We start from the raw sequence: 13,606 nt of genomic DNA, 5'->3' as shown, positions 1-13,606 counted from the left end.
AGGTTGTGTTTATCAAGAGAAGAGGGAGGCATTGGTTTTAGGATGATACATGAGTTTAATTTAACTTTGCTGGCGAAACAGTTGTGGAGATTGATACAATTTCCAGACTCTCTTATGGCCCGTATTTTGTGTGGCAATTATTATACACTTAGTTCGCCTTTGCAAGCTATTAATGTAGATACCCCTTCATACATCTGAACTAGCCTATCAGCTTCAAGACCTCTATTGTTACTAAGGATTAGACAGAAGATTAATTCGGGTTTTGATGTAAAATCATGGGAGAATCCTTAGATCCCGACTTCACCTGCAAGGCCGGCCAGGCCAAATGTCCCGGTATTCCATCCAAGGATAACAGTTAGTGAATTTATTAAAGAAGACTCAAAGGAACGGGATGTCGAAATTCTTGAAAAATTCGTCGCACAAGAAGATACCTTTGATTCAAAGTTTAGCCATAAGCTGATATTTACAATATGATACTTACTGTTGGAGCTTCACAAAGAGTAGTATGTATACTGTTAAATTAGGGCCCTGTTCGTTTGTTCACCCAGGTGATCCATCTGGGTGAAGATGCAAATTGATGTTCGTTTAGTGCATTACAATGCTACATCCAGATGGATCACCCAGCTGAATTTTTAAAAACTCATCTCAAATTCTCACCCAAATGAAGGTGAGTCTTGATGGTGCATCTGGATGTAGATGCATCTAGTTCAGTCCAAAATGAAAAATGACAAAAATGACCTTTTAAAATCAAAATATTATTTTCAAACCGTCAATCTTATTTTTTTGCAAATACATTTTTCTTCCAAAACCGGAAAATACATTTTCTCGCAAAAACGAAAAAACACACTTTCCCGCCAAAACCGGAAAATTTTTAAAAACTCATCTCAAATTCTCACCCAAATGAAGGTGAGTCTTGATGGTGCATCTGGATGCAGATGCATCTAGTTCAGTCCAAAATGAAAAATGACAAAAATGACCTTTTAAAATCAAAATATTATTTTCAAACCGTCAATCTTATTTTTTTGCAAATACATTTTTCTTCCAAAACCGGAAAATACATTTTCTCGCAAAAACGAAAAAACACACTTTCCCGCCAAAACCGGAAAATTTTTAAAAACTCATCTCAAATTCTCACCCAAATGAAGGTGAGTCTTGATGGTGCATCTGGATGCAGATGCATCTAGTTCAGTCCAAAATGAAAAATGACAAAAATGACCTTTTAAAATCAAAATATTATTTTCAAACCGTCAATCTTATTTTTTTGCAAATACATTTTTCTTCCAAAACCGGAAAATACATTTTCTCGCAAAAACGAAAAAACACACTTTCCCGCCAAAACCGGAAAAGCATTTTTCCGCAAAAAACATAAACACACACATTTTCATTAAAATACATTTTTCAGCTAAACCAGCAAAACCATACTTTTCGACCAAAACTCAAAAAACGCATATTCCCGCCAAAACTCCAAAAGCATTTTCCGGCAAAAACCGCAAAAAAGCATTTTCCAGCCAAAACCGGAAACAAACAATTTTCTCGCCAAAACCAAAAAAACGCATTTTCCCGCCAAAACCGAAAAATACAATTTTCCCGCCAAAACCGAAAAAATAAAATTTCCCGCCAAAACCGAAAAACGAAATTTTCCCGCCAAAACCATAAAATGGAATTTTCCCGCCAAAACCGGAAAACGCATTTTCCCGTCAAAACCGGAAAACAGAATTTTCCCGCCAAAACAGGAAAACGCATTTTTCCGCTAAAACCAGAAAAATGTATTTTACCGGCAAAACCGGAAAGACGCATTTTCCCACCAAAATCGGAAAAACACATTTTCCCGCCAAAACCGGAAAAATGTATTTTCCCGCCAAAACCGGAAAAAAAAAACTTATTTTCCCACCAAAACCGGAAAAAAACTTATTTTCCCGCCAAAACCGGAAAACGCATTTTTCCGCTAAAACCAGAAAAATGTATTTTACCGCCAAAACCGGAAAAACGCATTTTCCCGCCAAAATCGGATATACACATTTTCCCGCCAAAACCGGAAAAATGTATTTTCCCGCCAAAACCGAAAAAAAAACTTATTTTCCCGCCAAAACCGGAAAACGCATTTTCCCGCCAAAACCGGAAAACACATTTCCCGCGAAAACCGAAAAATTCATTTTCCCGCCAAAACCGGAAAACGCATTTTCCTGCCAAAGCCGGAAAACTGTATTTTCCCGCCAAAACTGGAAAAATGCATTTTCCCGCCAAAACCGGAAAAATGTATTTTCCCGCCAAAACGCAAAAAAAAACTTTTCCCGCCAAAATCGTTAAAAAAAACTTTTCCCGTCAAAAACACTTTTCCCGTCAAAAACACTTTTCCCGCCAAAACTTCAAAACACACTTTTTCCGTCCAAACCGCAAAAACGTATTTTTTCGCCAAACCCATAAAACTTATTTTTCCGCAAAAACCATAAAAATGCACTTTTTCGTGAAAACACACATATTTCCTCAAAAATCACAAAAATATTTTTGGCCAAAATCGTAAAAATATTATTTTTCCACCGAAACGTAAAAAATTATATTTTAGTCATTTTATTAACAAGTCCACCTGGATGCAGATGAAATGAAGAAACGAACATAGTTGCATTCAGATGATTCATCTGGATGCATGGACGAAATGAATAAACGAACAACACCCAGATGGAGCATCTGGATAAGACATCTAGATGGACCATCTGGATGCATCTTCCAGATGTACAAACGAACAGGGCCTAGGATACTGGGTTACAAAACACATACTCAAAGCTGAAGAAAAATTTGTCTACACTGAACCGATTATCATGAAGCTCCAATCCTTTGCTTGGAAGGTAAATGCTCCACAAAAGATTTGTCATCTTATACGGCAGTTACTCTCAGGACATGTAGCAGTCACCAGGAACTTGAATCGTCGCCATATGCGATGTGATAATATTGTAACACCGCGACCGCCTATGGCTAATGGGCCTCCCACATCCGCTCTCTCGGTCCGTGGATCCCAATACGTGCGACGGGCGGTGTGGTACAAGTGGTATCAGAGCCAAACCCAAACAAGTTAGTGTCAGTGAGGGCTCACACTAAGATGGGTAACGATCCTAGGGCGCAACTGAGACATTGCCTTCTTTGAGAGAGGGTGAATTGTAACATCCTGATTTGGGGTATATGTTGAAAAGGTTTAGAGAATTGATTTGGATACCTATGTCACCAAAGTGCACTTACCTTTTCGGTCACCCATCCATTTAGAACTCCAGAGATAAGTGTGTTTGGGATTGTTGTGATTTTATTATGGTTTTCATTAATGTTTTATACAACTTTTCGATTCAACGTATTTTATTTTAAATGACAAACTCATTTTATTTTGGATTAATTTATTAGAAGGTTTAATATTTTATTCAGTTTTTATAAATCAGTTTAATTCGACATTTTATGGTACATAACACGCCGTTCTCGAGAGAGGAGGAAACATGTCTTACAATTATTTGTCCAAAGTGTGGGGATCCAGATGAGTCAGTAACTCATGCTATCTTTGAATTTCCACTGACAGTTCAAGCGTTTGGTCTTGCAGCTACACCGTCTCATCCAAATATATTCTCTGGTCCAACATAAATACTAACAAGAACTATCTCTTGGAAGAAGAATAGTATTTAAGATCCATAAATGGACAGAGACCCTTATCCATGGATATCTTGGTATCTCTGACAAGCAAGGAATGATAAACTATTTAAAGGAATAGATAGAGACCCACTTGAACTAGTCAGATATGCAGAAAGAGAATGTCAAGCATGGTTCACGGAAAATTGGCCAGATGCTGGATTGACTACAACATCAATAATAGCATCTCAAGGCTTATGCTTTAATAATATATGCATGGTGGATGGTTCTTGGCCCTGTACATCGATCTTCAGTTGACGTGGATGGGTTTGGAAAGCTATCTCTGGACAAACACAACTTATGGGTATAAGAAATCAAAGAAGAGAGAATTGGTCTTGCATTTGGAGCTAGAAGCGCTATTCTGGGTAATGGACAGCATTCTGCACCATTAGAAATGTTAGCATTTTAGGAAAGATTATAATGATTTGATTGAGTTGATAAAAGGAACTTCATGCACGACTTTTTCAACATAGCTAACGGAGACACAAGAAGTGAAGAGAAGATTCAACGGTTTCAGGCTATCTTACATTTTCCAGGGACAAAATGAGACTGCTGATTTTTTAGTTAGAATTTCTAGGTCTTTTCATAAGGTTCTTTGTTTTGTTTGTTATTTTATCCCGATCTGATTACCCAAAATACCTCAAGTTTGAGTAATATAATAGTATTTCGATTTAAAAAAATTTATCCATCAATCTAACAATCATGTTAATGCCCCTAGTTATTAATACATATTCACACATATTCACACATAAATGAGTATAAATCCTAGTATGTAACAAAACTTCAACCATATATTATATATTAATATAAATTAATTAATAAAAAGGTGTGCAATCCAACTCTAACATTAGTATTAGATTTTTCGATTATGTCAGAAAGAAACATGTGATGAAGGGTTTAAAATAGAATTTAAATAATCATTGCGGATAAGACAACAACTCTACTCATTGATTAAGGTTTCAATAATGGGGAGGGATGATGACAGACAACCCAGACGGTAAGGTTAAGATGTCTCTATCCGTAATTTCAATACGTTAAAGGTTGGCCATGTAAGCTTACATGCTTTAATAAGGGCAGACATGTAAAAGGTTTTGAAGTAGAAACTGAACATAAAAACAGAGTGCTTGAATCTACTCTGTGGCTTTGGCTGTGATTAAAAATGGAATCAGCAAGAATGATTTCTGTGCTCATAAGTTTTTCTCAAGTTCACCAAGTCGCTCTTTGTCTTAATATCAGCCTCTCTCTCTCTCTCTCTCTCTCTCTCTCTCTCTCTCTCTCTCTCTCTCTCTCTCTCTCTCTCTCTCTCTCTCTCTCTCTCTCTCTCTCTCTCTCTCTCTCTCTCTCTCTCTCTCTCTTTCCTCGCCCTTCTCTTGCACTGAAACCCATGAAACACCATTTGTTATGTGCTAAGGCTACTACTAGTGATGATCTTAAGAATAGTCGTCCTTTGAAGCCCTTTTCTCCCTCTCTTTGGGGAGATCACTTCCTCTCTGTTCCCCTCAACCGCGATGTAAATGGATATGCCCCTTTCAAGTATTTTTTTAATGATTCTTGAAAGGCCATTTTGTATCTTTTTAGGAATTTGATAAGCTAGAAAAAGAGATTAAATTTATGACGCCTCTGGTAAGAGACATGCTCATGTCTTCTCATAGCAGCGACAAGGAGAGAATTCGTCTCATCCATTTGCTTATTAGCTTCGGAATTGAAAGTTAGAGATTTAAGAAATTTAAAAGAAATCAGATTAAGAACATGATGAGAGAATAGAGAGAGAGACACAAGAATGAGGAACTTATTTCGTTAATTATTTTTGTCTCCATGTACAATGGTTTTTATATTAACAAGAAAGCACAAGAGAGATAGTAAGATTTGCTGGGTAATATGGTATTCTAGGGGCTCCGTCAGATCTGAATCCAAATTCAAATTTGTGTTCACACCTTAAAGTCAACACTCTCCAACAGCTCGTTTTCGTCTCAACAACTCAGCCTCTTCATGTCATAACTCAGCAACGTCATGTAACTCAGCCTCTTCATGTCATAACTCGGCCACCTCATGTAACTCAGCCTCTTCATGTCATAACTCAGTCACCTCATGTTACTCAGCCGACTCATGTCATAACTCAAGCACCTCATGTAACTCAGCCACCTCATGTAACCCAGCCGCCTCATGTCATAACTGAGCCACCTCATGTCTATCTTATTGATTTTTCATGTCAATACTCCCCCACAAGCTTTACCACAAAGCATGGTTAAGCTTGGAACCCATGAAGACATCCCTCATTAAAACCTTTTGTATGAAAAACCCAATGGGACAAAACACACACAAAGGAAAAAGAGTATATGCTTAATGGCTTAAGGGGATCATGATCTAGTTAAGTCTATGAGCCCCAATCTTGGGTGAATGTAATCAAAGACTTTGATGCTTGCTCCTTTTGTGAAGATATCCGCTAGCTAGTCTTCATTTCTAGTGTAGCAAGGTAAAATGATCTTCTGCTCCACAGCTTGTCTCACCTTGTGACAATCCACTTCAATGTGTTTGTCCTCTCATGAAACACTGAGTTTGAAGCAATGTGGATGGCCGCCTGATTATCACAGTGCATTGGGATTGGTGTTGTTGCTTCTATACCAAAGTCTCTTAGCAGGTTTCTAATCCAGATAAGCTCACTAGTAAGCTTCCTCATTGCCCTATACTCTGCCTCAACACTTGAACATGATACCACTTTCTGCTTCTTGCTCTTCCAAGTGACTAAGTTTCCTCCAGTGAAAGTGCAATAGCCTGTAGTAGACCTCCTGTCTATCCTATCACCAGCCTAATCTGCATCACAATATCGCACAATCTTTGTGCTTTTGTTGCAACCCATCCATACACCTTGGCCAGGAGCTTCCCTTAGATATCTCAAGATCCTTTCTACCATATTCCAATGATGAATCTTAGGTGCTTGCATATGCTGACTGACTTGATTCACAGCAAAGCAGATGTCTGGTCTTGTAATGGTGAGATAGATCAGTTGCCAAACCATCTTCCTATACAGCTTGAAGTCTCCAAATGGCTCATTTTCAATCTCCCCCTCGCACAACACTTTGTAGCCTTCCTCAAGTGGTGTTTTGGCTCCTCTTTCCCTATGCTTTCCTCCCTTGTTCAAGATATCAAGTGTGTACTTTCTTTGAGATAAGAAAAGCCCCTCTTTAGAGCGGCATATTTCTATCTCTAGAAAGTACTTTAACTCCCCCAAATCATTAATATCAAAAGCAGACTTAAGAAAAGCTTTAGTTGAGATATACCTTCCTTGTCACTCGGTGTGATGATGATATCATCTACATAGATCAAGATTACCACAATACCTTGCTTGCTTGTGAGAGTGAAGAGAGTATGATTAGGTTCTAACTTTACAAACTCTCTTCCATTAAGGGTTGTACTCAGCTTGTGATACCAGGCTCTTGGTGACTGTTTTAATCCATAGATTGCTTTCTTCAACCTTAGGACATTTCCAGGCTTGACCATGTCTTCCATACCAGGTGGTGGCCTCATATAGACCTCATCTTCCAGCTCTCCTTGAAGAAAAACATTCTTGACATCCATCTGCCACAAATCCCACTCCAAGTTCACAGCAATTAAGAGTAGAATCCTTATGGTATGAAGTTTAGCTACTGGTGCAAATGTGTCTAGGTAGTCTTCTCCATAGACTTGAGTGTATCCCCTTACCACTAGTCTTGTCTTCTTCCTCTCTGGTTGTCCAATTGCACGGTACTTGATGGTGAAGAGTAGGCGGCTGGTGGCTGCTTTCTTTCCTTTGGGAAGCTCAGTCTCATACCAAGTGTCATTCTTGATCATGGCTCCAACTTCATCTCCAACTGAGTTTCTTCATTCTTCATGCTCCATAGCTTCTTCATAAGTTATTGGAACATAATATTGTTCTAGATTGCTGATGAAGACTACATGCTCTTGAGGATAACTTGCAAAAGAACATGTTGCTTGGATAGGGTGAGCCACTGCATTGTTGTTAAAGTACACTATGGTGTCGACCCACTTGGATAGTTTCTTCACTCTAGTACTCCTTCTCAGTGGTTGAATTTGTTGAGGTTCTGCTTCATTTCCATCACTTTGCGTCTCCATTTGAGTCTCAGCATCTGCTTCTGATTGTATCTCATCTTGATCATGTGCAAGCTGCACATCATTCCCATTGCCCCCCTCATGATCAGGATGAGTGACCCCAAGATCTTCTACTGTTTCTTCTACAGCTTGTGTTGGGACTTCCCTGACCTTCTCTGGGTCTTTTAGTAAACTGATACCAATATTCTCCATGATACGCCTCAGGTTGTATGCCCTATCCGAGGGTGTTTGAGATAGATCTTTGAGCTTGTTCCAACTCTTCTCCTCATAATAGCCTCTGGATTCCACAAACTTTACATCTCTGGAGATCAGAACCCGTCTTGATTGTGGAACATAACACTTGTATCCCTTTTGAGTAGTAGAGTAGCCAATGAACAAGGCTTTAGTACTCCTAGCTTCAAGTTTGTTTCTCAGTTCACCTGGCTGCAAAACATAGCATAAGCACCCAAATACACTCAAGTGATTCAGAAAGGGCTTTTTATGATTCAATACCTCATATGGAGTAAGATCACCAAGCACTCTTGTTGGTGTGCCTCCATTTATATCTATTTTATTATTCTAATGCAGTTTTTATACCTAATTGTTGTCATGAATTGCTTAGCCATGTCTGAGTAGTTCCTTTGTTAGATTTTAGGGTTTAAATAGGTTAGGAGAGATTAGCCCCAACTATAGATTGCTGAGTTGTGATAATCATTGATATATGGTGTTTTATACATCTTGTATATATGCTTTTCAATTGGTTTTCAAGTCTTTATCGAGTCTTCCTAGTCCTTTTCGAGTCATTACAGGTCTGGAGTTGCATTGAATGGGAGATGGACCAGCTGGAACAAAAGAGGCAGAAAACAGTGCAATTTGGTGATTTTCACGCAGAACAATCTTGATGAATGTTCCGGATAGCAGAGCAACCCGAGTGACTGTTCTGGATGCATGTTCCAGCGGCAGAGATTTTTAAGGAAACTACAACCTATTTCGAGATTTTCCCTAATCTCTCTATTTTCTCTCCCAGCCGCCTGTGGCTTTGATCTCTTCTTTTTCTGTTTTTTCTTATCATTTTACGCTATTTTTTGGAAAAGAAACCAGACCTTAAAGTTGGAGACTTGAGATTTTGCTACTTTGTAAAGGGAGAAGGCCATCTCTCTCGATTTAGAAAAGAACCCCCTGAACCATATTACTTTATTTCAGTCATATTTCATGTTGCTTTATATCTCTGTCTTTGTGTTTTCTTGCTTCATGGCTGAGTAGTCAGCTTGCTTAGTCTAGGGTGTTAGGGTATTAGATCCGTGAGCTTGACATAAATAAGTTATAAATCGATTGTCTTCATTCACTGTTGTTCTTAAGGCTTGCATCAAGTTAACCACTTAGTGCCTGATTCTAGGTTTAATCTATTCATCAAAAGTGTTATAGGTTGCTAGACATAACTTGAATGAGCATCATATCCCTAACCAGAGAAAGTAGATGTTAGGGTGTTTTGTGAACAGATCGGACTTGATCTTAATGTTTGTTATCGCATCTCAGTCCAAACGACAGTTTAGGTACTGAGATCGATTGACAAAAGGTGAAGCACCACGACAGTGGGCTGATCTATCTTAAGTGATCCGAGTTCTAGACTGGTATTTAATCGAACTTGAATAATTGTTTGGCTCACACTTGTTTAACACCCAACCAAACCACCCTATGCTAGCATTTTAACCATCTGAAATCTTTAATTAATCTTATTACTTGCTTGTTACGAAACCTTAATCTCAAAACCCCATCATTGTTTTAGCTAAGTATTGATCCCATAAAGATAAAGTGTAATCGTTGTTGGTCTCTGTGGATTTGATCATAAAGTACTACATCGACATACCATTCGATTGTGGTAGTTTGCATATTAGGTTAATTGGTGTGACACGTAATATTAATTTGGCGCCGTTGCCGGGGACCATCTTTTTACCTTTATTTTTCGGTTATTTATTTAGTCTAAGACCTCTAACTTGCTCTATCCTTTTTGTTGTAACTAATGTTCCAGGTGTGTGATCAGTAGACATACTCGGAGAAACGCACAAGGAGAATTGGTTACAGTTACCAACCAGGAGTTAGCAAGGTTAGAAAGAACAAATCGTCAACAGCCAAGGCAAACCGATACTACTATGGGTGATCATGGCAATCAAGAACAACTCACTTCTCAGTTGCAACAGATGCAACAACAGATGCTTCAAATGCAGCAGACCACCCAAGCTCAGCAGGATGCTGCTGAACAGGCTGCTCTCGCGCGGCAGGAACAACAAGCGCAAACTGTTCCAATCGGGCAGCGAAACCTTCCGCGTAACATCTCTACTACGCGCTCTGCCATTGTTCCTCCACCCTGTACCAGGCAGGACTTCGAGATCAAGCCTGCTTTGATTGGTCTAGTATAGAGAAAGGTGTTATCTGGTCTCTCTACAGAAATTCCAATGGAGCATATTGAGAGCTTCGAAAAAGTCTGCAGTTTCACTCGCACGAATAGTGTTCCACCAGATTACATCAGGTGCATGTTATTCTCATTCTCTCTTGATGGAAAAGCTGCACGGTGGTTGAACTCTCTTCCTACCGGCTCTCTCACTTCATGGGAACATGTCCGATCAGCGTTCCTCAACCATTTCTACTCTAAGGCGAGAACATATGCATTGAGGAACAAGATCACCTCCTTCAGACAGCTCATTGATGAGCCTTTCTGTGACGCATGGGAGCGTTTTAATGACTATCGCAGAGAATGTCCTCACCATGGATTTGATGATGATTACCTTCTGGACATTTTCTATGATGGAGTTGACTGGAAATACCAAGGTGCTCTAAACTCTGTGAGCAATGGAGACTTCATGACTCAAACCACTGATGGAGCGTTTAAGCTGATTGAGAACATGGCTGCTAGCTCAGCTAATAAGAAAGAGGAGAGTGATTGCTCTAAGAAAGGGAACAATTCTGACACCCGGAAAATAGATGAGCTGACTGCCAAGGTTGATTAGCTACTGAAAAACAACTAAGGGCACGTCTTCAAGATGGAGCAAGCTACGGCCGGGCAGATTCAGAACCAGAACTAGCGACAACCGCAGAACAATCGGCAAGCTGTTCCAGCTACTGAGAACAGTCAACCGGATGAACTGAAGGGTCTGGGTATGATGATGAAACAGCTGTTGCAGGGTCAGCAGGTTCAGGCCAAGGTGTTGAATCAGGTAACCATGGAAATGGACACCAGGATGGGCAACATGTTCACTGAGCTGAATAACAAGTATGACACTCTTGCGATCCACATAAGAAAAATCGATGTTCAGCTTGCTCAAACAGCTGAGAGTGTCAAGAGGCAACAAGAGACGCTCCCTGGAAAAACTGATAAAAATCCTAGGACTGGGCACTGTAATGCAATAGAACAGCCGTTCGCTGAGACTGTTCTAGGCGCAGAAGAGAACACAGAGCAGTCTGCTAGCTCTGCAGTAACTGCTCCCGATGAATCTGCTGAGACTCCACCATCTCGAGTCTATGTTCCCAAGGTTCCCTATCCAATTCCACCTAGACATCTGATGGATCCCATTAGTGAAGAGCAGCTGATAGGTTTTAACAAGATGGTGAGAAGGCTTCCTAAAGAACTTGCATTCGAAGATGCTCTGCAGATTCGTCCATTGCGCAACTTCTTTAAAAACTGTAGAGAGACTCAAGAGGAGATCAAGGTCCTCTATACCAAAGCAATGTCTACACCAGCACTGAAGGTATTGCCTAAGGTTGATGATCCTGGAAAGTTTTTTTTCCCATGTTCCATCGCAGGAACAACCTTCAAGGACGCTTTTTGTGACTCTGGTTCTTATGTGAATCTCGTCTCAAAGGCTATTGTAGACGATTTGGGTATTTCTGATGTTGAGCAGTCTCAGCTGACCCTGACCTTTGCAAACTCTTCCAGAGCAGTCTCATATGGAACCATCCGCAGCCTTCATGTTCAAGTAGGGGAATGCGATGTTCCTGCTGAGTTTCAAGTTGTTGAGATGAACAAGGATCATGAGATGCCTTTGATATTTGGAAGGACATTCATGGCTACTGTTGGAGCAACCATCGATATGCCCAACAAGAGAGTCTGCTTCTCCAACATCAACAAGAATGTTTTATACAAGGCTGTACCCACTAGATCTTCCTCATCACACGCCTCTCGCATCTCAGTGTTTGATGTAGAAAAGTTGAAGGTTGTTCCAGAGAAGGAGCATGGTGATAAAGGTGAGAGCAAGCTGTTCTCTGATGAAGATCCTAGCACTGATCCTACTAAATTTAGAGGGAATTCAAGGGTGAAACAGAAAGTCCAAAAGAAAAGGGTCAAGGGAGATCCTACAATGACTTTGATACCTCTCAAGTGTGATGAGAACTCCAATGAGCATGAGGTAAAGTGCAAGGGTACCTCCAAACCGTTCTCTAAAGTCAGAGCCATTCTCACACATGAGCTGAAGGAGAAAGGGGAAGCTGCTGTGAAAGGGTTGTTGAACAGGGTTTGAAGCTGAACATGTCTGATTGTGGAGCTTGTTTTGGAACAGGCTCTCCTGCTCAACCAGACTGATCCCTATCACCAAGTCAAGCTAGTGACTTAAACCAAGCGCTTGGTGGGAGACAACCCACTGGTAAGTGTAAATATAACTTGGTTTTGTTTTTGGTTGCTTATTTTCGTTTTAGTTTATTGAGTCTCAGGTCAAAAAGCAAAAAAATCAGAGATACTTCAAAAATTCTGGGTTGCAGAAACGGAACAACCTGCCCCCTGAAAAGAGCGGTTGTTCCAGGCGACTATTTGACGATAGAACACCCAGAATTTGCATGGAGCGCCCACTCCACTCAGGTAAGTATCTCAACCAAAAAAAATGTTTATTCTTGTTTTCACCTTCTCTCTAATTTATTTTCACACCAGGGATGTTGTGAAGTAAGTCTGGGGGAGGGTTTTCGTTGTTTACTAACTCGTTTCTTTCTTTTGTTTTTCTTTTGGGTCATTTTGAGTCAGTCAAAAATTTGTGGGAATTAGGACCTTATTCCGTGTTGATCACTAACCACCTCGTGCTTTAGTTATCTTATTCAGTGACCTTAGCAGTAGCGGAAGACACACATGTGGACCTGGAACACCTTGACATATCTCACTTGATTCTCCAGAAGTTCTCAGCCGATCAGGTTACACTGTGTAGACTTAACTCCAAGTTACTTGAACCTAATCTTGACTGAAATTCTTCTTGTTATGGTCATTAGATCAGGGAAACGAGAACACACTCAGGACTTCTTATCATTTTTATCCATCTTGCTGATCCTGAGTGGCTAGCTCATCTCTAGCTAGTTCCCACCCTGCACCTTAGCCTTTATTCCACCTTCATGCATTTGTTTATCAGTGTCATATGTGCAGATATGTGCAAAAAGGTCGGATAGGAAAGGATCAACGCAGCCTCCTACTCGTTACTGCTGCAGAAATTATGTCAGAAAGGAGAACAAGCAGATTAAGAGAGCAACCGCTCCATAACCAATGAACTGCGCAAGAGCAGGGGTGGAGAACCAGAATGGTTGCGAAATCAGAACCACCAGTGGCACTCAGAACCATCATGTATGACCTCCTTCTTCGTCACATCACCATATCAGTCTTCAAAAAAAAAAAAAAAAAAAACCAAAATAAGGTGTTGGAGAAGGGGATGAAATCAAAGAAACATGAGCCACTAGGAAGTTTGAGCAAAGGAGTGGGTACCAAAAGGAAAGTAGAACGCAGAAAAATTAGTTGCATGTTCCGTCATCAAAACAGTCGCACCAGATAGAGCAAAAACGAGTAGAGGCTGTGGACATCAATGGATCTATCCTCTCTTGCCATTTTGTGTGA

The 13,606-nt window shown here is 40.1% G+C and overlaps 1 non-coding gene across 1 annotated transcript; it reads right to left on the bottom strand.

The window, feature by feature from the left end:
* Nucleotides 1-10,412: 10,412 nt before the first annotated feature.
* LOC117133136 lies at nucleotides 10,413-10,519 on the bottom strand. The gene has a single exon (XR_004456977.1). It is a non-coding gene; the product is annotated as a small nucleolar RNA R71 (small nucleolar RNA).
* Nucleotides 10,520-13,606: the final 3,087 nt, after the last annotated feature.

This window comes from Brassica rapa, chromosome A03 (genome assembly GCF_000309985.2).
Source record: "Brassica rapa cultivar Chiifu-401-42 chromosome A03, CAAS_Brap_v3.01, whole genome shotgun sequence".
Lineage (NCBI taxonomy): Eukaryota > Viridiplantae > Streptophyta > Magnoliopsida > Brassicales > Brassicaceae > Brassica > Brassica rapa.
The sequence above is the reverse complement of the archived record's forward strand: the minus strand, read 5'-3'. Positions and strand labels throughout refer to the sequence as shown.